The 7,482-nt window shown below is 42.9% G+C and overlaps 1 long non-coding RNA gene across 1 annotated transcript in view; it reads left to right on the top strand.

Moving 5' to 3' along the window:
- Positions 1 to 7,482, top strand: part of LOC122560919 — a 14,222-nt gene extending 6,740 nt beyond the window's left edge. Inside the window, exon 3 of the long non-coding RNA XR_006314843.1 lies at positions 7,006 to 7,482. This is a non-coding gene — a long non-coding RNA (uncharacterized LOC122560919). The remainder of the gene's footprint in view (positions 1 to 7,005) is intronic.

The raw sequence follows: 7,482 nt of genomic DNA, 5'->3' as shown, positions 1-7,482 counted from the left end.
ATATCTGATGCTAACACATCCCGAGCATGTGAGAGACTTAAATATACACTCTGGTTAGTTGTCGGTTAGATTAGTAGATAGTAGATAGTTGAGTTTAGTTTGTTTTTTTTTTCTCTTTTTTCGGTTTTTTTTGTTAAATTTTGGCTATTGTATATTTGAGCTAATTGTATATCAATGTTTATATCTGAGAGTTTTGTTTATTTTTGTAAACTTGTAAAAATGTTAAATTTCTAATAAAAATATCTATATAAAAAAAATATGGAAGACAGTGAGAGCCTTTTTCGGACTCACCAACTTTAAGGTCATTGGATAAACATATGGATGAAAATGGAATAGTGTAGGTTAGATAGGCTTCTGATTGGTTCCACAGGTCAATGCAACATCGAGGGCCGAAGGGCCTGTACAATGCTGTAATGTTCTATGTTTTATGTTCTAACTGGAGAAACCTCTCCCAGCAGCTTTCACAGCCACAGCCTCTGTCTAAAACCACAGTTCAAAATTTGGGTTCTCTGTGTTTTTGCCCCCAACATTCTCTTTGTAGCAGCCTCCCTGTATTGCCCCTCTTAACATCCAAATAGCTGCCAGCCTTTGAGCACAATGTATCTCTAGAGCCGAAAATTCTACACTGTTCTTTGAACAAGTATCACCCTGCAAGTAATCCCCGGGCCAGGTTCCAGTAACAAATATCAGATTAGATTACTTACAGTGTGGAAACAGGCCCTTCGGCCAACAAGTCCACACCGACCCTCCGAAGCGCAACCCACCCAGACCCATTCCCCTACATTTACCCCTTCTACTAACACTACGGGCAATTTAGCATGGCCAATTCACCTAACCTGCACATCTTTGGATTGTGGGAGGAAACCTGAGCACCCGGAGGAAACCCACGCAGACACGGGGAGAATGTGCAAACTATATACAGTTAGTTGCCTGAGGCGGGAATTGAACCCGGGTCTCTGGCGCTACAAGGCAGCAGTGCTAACCACTGTGCCACCGTGCCGCCCATATCAGTTTGGTTGGTTTTATTTAAGAAGAAAGCTGCTTCTCACAGCCCAAAGGTCACTTCCAATGCACAGCTCACACAGTGCCAATCAAAAATGTGGGGAAAAAACGTGAAATAATGAAGGTCTCAATTGCACACATGCATAAGTCACTAAAGCTGGAGACTGTATTTGATTCAGCCTAAGGTGGAATCTTGCATCCAGTTGTGGGCTCCATACTTTCAGAAGGATGCAAATGTTTACAAGAATAGTTCCAGGGATGAAGAATTTCCGTGATGATAATAGATCAGGACTGTTGACATTGGATGGGAGAAGTCAGAGATCTGACTGAAATATTCAAAATCATGAGGGGTCTGAACAGACTAAGTTATAAGAAAATGTTTTCAATTGTGTGAGGATCGAGTTCAGTACATCATAGATTTATAGTATTTCACAAAATAAGAAAAAGTGACATGAGTAGAAACTTTTTCATGCAGCGAGTAGTTGGGATTGAGCCTGGGAATGGAGATTGGTTCAACTGAAGCATTCAAAAGGAAATGAGACATTTATTTAAAATGAATAGATGTGCAGGGTTACAGAGAGACAGCTGGGTTTTGGCACGATGTGAGATGCTCATTTGGAGAGCTAGTCCACACATGATGGTCCAAATGACTTCTTTCTGGATATAACAATTCTATGATTCTGTGGATGCTCAGGGATCCCCATCAATAATGTTGCCATAGTCCTCACAGACCATTGAGCCACTGTCACATTAAAGAGAGAGAACTGATGGGCATTTAACCCAAGGGTCATCATGCCTCAGATAAGGGGAGAGTTTGAGACAGGGAGTCCTTCATGGTAATTGGAGCTAGTGCAGGAATTGAATCCTCACTGTTGGCATTACTCTTCATCACAAACCAGCCATCCTGCCAACTGAGCTAACTGTTGCCATCCCCATCAAAAAGCTGAGGTGAAATGGAGAAGTCCAATCCATCTATTTTCACAACATTAATACAGTTCTTAATGAACCAGCCTTGTGGGAGCAGCACTCATTAAAATCAAACATGCAGTATCTATGGCAACTAAAATGTGGCTCTCTGTATTGGCTGAAAGTAAATATATTGTGACTCCCAATTTGGATTCAACTGCTTTAAATATTTTCTGTACTGCCAGGATGCAAATATCGAGAAGGAGAATTCTGACATAACTATTTTTGGCATCAAAATGGGTCAGAGGCCTTCACATTCAATTTTCTGGTTTGAAACATTCTTCCCAAGTGTACTCCTATCCCTCTGGCCCTGGTGACCTTATTTATATTCATTTATAGCTTGCTTCAGAGGGAGTTTAAAGCAATGTTTTCTCACTCATACACAAAGCTGCCCTTGCACCGATGGTGGCCACAATGCAGCCTTATAGGAACTGGTGATTTATGATAACATTGTTGATTATAAGTCATACAAACTGAGGACAGCCCAGAACTGTTTAAAAAAACACCATTTATATCCCAGTTACTGCTTTCATAAAAATATTATCAAATTCATCCCAGGCTTCCTCGTGATTTTAATTTTTAAATTGTCTTCCTGAGTTTTGCTCTGCTCATTCTCAGCCCAGTCTGAGCGCTGCCCTCATCCTCAATGTGCAGACTCCGTGCTTCTTGTCTTATGGAGGTAATACCTACTCCCAGGACAGGAAGCTGCAGTTGGCCATTCAACATCCCAGAGGATACAGGTTAATATTTTGTGTGAGCATCATCCACAAGGATGCCAAGAAACAGCATGATATTTACAATGATATGAACTTAATGGCCTGAATATTACATTTCAGCCCAATAAAGTGCACATGTCCAGCAGGTGAAGGTAAGCATTCAGATGCAGCAAGCACTGAAGGTAGCAAATGATATGTTGCCCTTCAAAGTAAGGGGATTTGAGAACAGGAGCAGGGATATCTTGATGCAATTGTATAGGGTTGAGAGTGTAGTGCTGGAAAAGCACAACAGGTCAGGCAGCATCCGAGGAACAGGAGAATCAATGTTTCGGGCATATGCCCTTCATCAGGACTGAAATGTCGACTCGCCTGCTCCTCAGATGCTGCCTGACCTGCTGACCTTTCCCAGCACCACACTCTCAACTCTGATCTCCAGCATCTGCAGTCCTCACTTTCTCTTTGCAATTGGACAGGGGCACGGTGAGACCACACCTGGAATATTGTGTCATGATTTGGAGATGCCGGCGTTGGACTGGGGTGTACAAAGTTAAAAATCACACAACACCAGGTTACAGTCCAACAGGTTTCATTGGAAGCACTAGCTTTCGGAACGACGCTCCTTCATCAGGTGATTGTCACCTGACAATGATGGACAATCACCTGATGAAGGAGCGTCGCTCCGAAAGCTAGTGTGCTTCCAATTAAACCTGTTGGACTATAACCTGGTGTTGTGTGATTTTTAACTTGGAATATTGTGGGTAGTTTTGGTCTCCTTATATGAGGAAAGACATTCTTGCTATAGAGGGAATGCAACAAAGGTTTCGCAAATTGATTCTTGGGGGTGGCAGGACTGACCTTTGAGGAGAAGTTGAACCAGTTATGATTATATTTGGTGGAATTCAGGAGAATAAGGTGAGATCTCATAGAAACCTTAAATTCTACAGGACTAGATAGGGTAAATACAGGAGGGATGTTCCTGATCCAGAACCAAAGATCAAAGTTTAAGGTTAGAGGATAAACCTTTTATGGCTGAGATAGGGAGAAATATCTTGACTAGGTAAAAACAAGGACTGCAGATGCTGGAGGTCAGAGTCTGAATTAGAGTGGTGCTGGAAAAGCACAGCAGGTCAGGCAGCATCCGAGGAGCAGGAAAATCAACGTTTCGGGCAAAAGCCCTTCATCAGGAATAGAGGCAGGGTGCCTGCAGAGTGGAGAGATAAATGAGAGGAGGGTGGTGATGGGAGTGGTGCCTGAAACATCAATTCTCCTGCTCCTCGGATGCTGCCTGACTTGCTGTGCTTTTCCAGCACCACTCTAAGCTAGACTCTGGTTTCCAGCATCTGCAGTCCTTGTTTTTACCTTGTTGATTTTAACCCTACTGTGAATCCTCTTGTAAGGATGCTTGCCTTGAAGAAGTTTTCCTCCTCTCTTACAAAAATCTCAATGAGTCTCTCTCTCACTGCAACCTCCAAGTCATCTCCTCTGCCCTGAAGCTCTTCAACCAAGTCCTGAAACAGACTCGACTCTATGCTACTTTCTTCCCACCACCACCCCCCTCTCACTTATCTCTCCACCCTGCAGGTACCCTGCCTCTATTCCTGATGAAGGGCTTTTACCCGAAACGTCGACTCTACTGCTCCTCGGATGCTGCCTGACCTGCTGTATTTTTTCAGCACCACTCTAATCTAGAAATGTCTTGACCCAGAGAGTGGTGAGCCAATGGAATTCACTCGCACAGAAAGCAGTCGAGGCCAAAACATGGTATGATTTCAGGAAGGAGTGGATATTGCACTTCAAGCTTGAGGAATCAATGGTTGGGGTGGGGGGAATGGTGGAGGGGGGGAGCAGGAACAGGTTATTGAGTTGGATGATCTATGTCTTATGGTCTTTCTGAACTTGGATTTCCAGAATGCAGTTGATAAATGTCGCTGGGTCAAAAATCTTGAAATTCCCTCCCTAACAGTAATGTGGGTATCCCTGCAGCAGCTCACTACCACTTTCAAGGGCAATAAATGCTGGCCCAGCCAGTGCCATCCACATCAAGAGTAAAGAAAAACAAAATCTGTTTGATAAAAGCTGAAGAATATTTGGAGGATTCAAAACTGAAGAAGTACAAAGAGTTTCCAACAACAGCAACAACATTCAGGTGTCATCATTAACACTATTCCCAACGTTACTTACTTGAAAGGCATAGGGTCATGGGGTTAAGGAGAAAAAGGGGAATAGATGTTGGGGAAGGGAAGAGAAAAGTGAGGGACAGAAGAAGTTGAGAAATTTAAGAAAGGGGAGAGGAGGATCATATAAAGAGGATTATATCCAATTAGTTACAAATCTTTAAAATTGTATTGACTATCAAATTATTGATTACAATTAATGGGATCACATGACAATTAAATCTGGTAATATATATTCTAGATGATAAATGTTATTCCAATTAATCTTCTTACTAAGTTTACAATTTGTAAAGATATCAAAAGAACAAAGTGTCAAATCACAGCCCAAATTATTTAGCTCAGGAGATAATTGATAATGAAACCAAACATTGAGGACTGAAAAAGGAGCCCAGATTGTTGGAAGCACTTCTACCTTCAAGTCAGAGCATTGTGAATCACAGCCCCACTCCAGGGCTTTCAAATAAATATTTAGATTGCCATCCACAGTTGTCCTGAGGTAGTGCTGTGCTATCATTCAGGCTGAGCTGCTAAAGCCTTTCATGTGAATGGAAAAGATCCCATTTCCACTGTTTTGAAGACCAGGGAAGCTTTACAAACACAAAAACACAAGATTTTCTGTTAATTTATTGCATTTCTGTTTGTTGGACTTTGGTACGAATGTATTTCTGACACTGCAACCTCATTGTAAAGCACTGTGGGATGTCCTGTGGTCTTAAAAGGTTCATTACAACTGAAAATCTTCCATTTTATTACTCTATACGTGTATTTTTTCCAATTTTTGACTGATCAATACCTGTCTTAAAGTTCCTCTCTAGAATTAAGATCAAGACCGTGACATCAAGGCCACATTCAACCAAGTGTGGCATCAAAGATATCTCATAAAACTGGGATCAATGGGTATTGGGAAACCTTTCCACTGATTGGAGTCATACCTGGCACATGGGAAGATGGCCTTGGGTGCTGGAGGTCCGTCATCTCAGCTCCAGGACATCTCTGCAGGAGTTCCTCAGGGTACTATCCTCGGCCCAACCATCTTCAGCTGCTTCATCAGCAATTTTCTCTCCACCATAAGGTTAGAAACATCAACATCAATCACCACTCCTTAGTTGGCCACTTAAAAATAAAAGGAAAAGCAGGAATTCTTCACTTTGTCTTGAAAGAACCCCCCCATCCGCCTCCCACCACCACCAAATGCTTAACATAAACACAGTCGCAGAATAAAGGAGATAATCAGGTGGCACCATGAAACCATCTCTGGATTCATTTTAATCTCAGTGTGATAAGATAAGAATCTCTCCTTAATGGGTAATTTGGAGATGCCAGTGTTGGACATGATGAAGGAGCGATGCTCCGAAAGCTAATGCTTCCTACTAAACCTGTTGGACTATAACCTGGTGTTATGTGATTTTTCCTTAATGTGTGTAAGTATTTATCTGAATATAAGACTCTGACATTTCCCTCTCTCCAGCAGCTCCTGAAAAGTGAGAGGAACATATGTTGTGCAGTACTATGGTGAGAGCTCTCACTCACAGTGTCCTTCACTAGGGGGCGGCTGTGCTGAACTGGAAACGCCCCGCCCCCCAGTTACTGCCTGCACTGGATGCCTTGTTAGGATTTACAGGTCGATAATTAATGTGTTTGGCTGCACCACCAGCACACTTCACTGACCATGACTCCTTCGGTGTAACTCAGACCAAAGCTCAGAGATAGGGACACTACCCCCTGCACCACATGAACTCTTTCATTCTGAAGTTTAAAAGTTTGAGGTGATCTCATTAAAACATTTACAACTCAGAGAAAACTTGACAGATTGGATATTGAGATAGCGTTCTTCTGAATGGCCTTGGGTTTAAAGGGTTAGTCATTTAGAACGGAGAAAGAAGATATATCTCTTAAACTGAAGGTTAGGGATCTTGGGAATCCTCCGATAGATTTTGGACACTAAGGTAATGAAGGATTTGGTGATAGGTTGGGAACTGGGAACAGAGAAGGAGACAAAATCTGCCACAATCTTATTGGATGGTAGGACAGGCTTTGGGAGAGAGAGATAAAAGGCTGCAGATTCTGGATTGGAAGGTAGACAGGAGGAGGCTGGAAGAACACAGAAAGCCAGGCAGTGTCAGGAGGTGGAGAAACTAGCGTTTTAGGCAGGGACAGACCACCATAAACACCGGAGGAAACATCAAAGAAGCGCTTCGCAGGAGGTTCCCAAGCACTGATGATGTCGCCTAGCCAGGGGACGAAACGTTTGCAACAAAAACTTCCAGCTCGGCGAACAGAACCACAGCAGGCATAACCTTTCTTCAGGATTGGAGGGTTATAACCGAAACGGCGCATTCTCCACTTCCTGGCTTACGGTGTTCTTCCAGGACAGGCTTTAAGGGCAGAGTGGCCTCTTCCTGATGTTCTTCAGTCATTCCGGCTGCAAGTCCGAGTAGATAAGAACTGATAGTTTCAATTTCACTTTGATATTGGTCTCCAGGGGAAACACGTTGAAGCAAAACTGACGTCGTTCCCTGGATCTGTTCCCACGGGAGTCACCCAGTTAAACCCCACTACACTACCAACCTTTTCTCCAACTACCGCAAGTTCAAAACCATCAAAAGGAGAGATCTCTCTCTCTG

This window comes from Chiloscyllium plagiosum, chromosome 21, assembly GCF_004010195.1.
Source record: "Chiloscyllium plagiosum isolate BGI_BamShark_2017 chromosome 21, ASM401019v2, whole genome shotgun sequence".
Classification (NCBI taxonomy): Eukaryota; Metazoa; Chordata; class Chondrichthyes; order Orectolobiformes; family Hemiscylliidae; genus Chiloscyllium; species Chiloscyllium plagiosum.
Note: the sequence above shows the minus strand (reverse complement) of the source record. Positions and strands in the feature narration are given on the sequence as shown.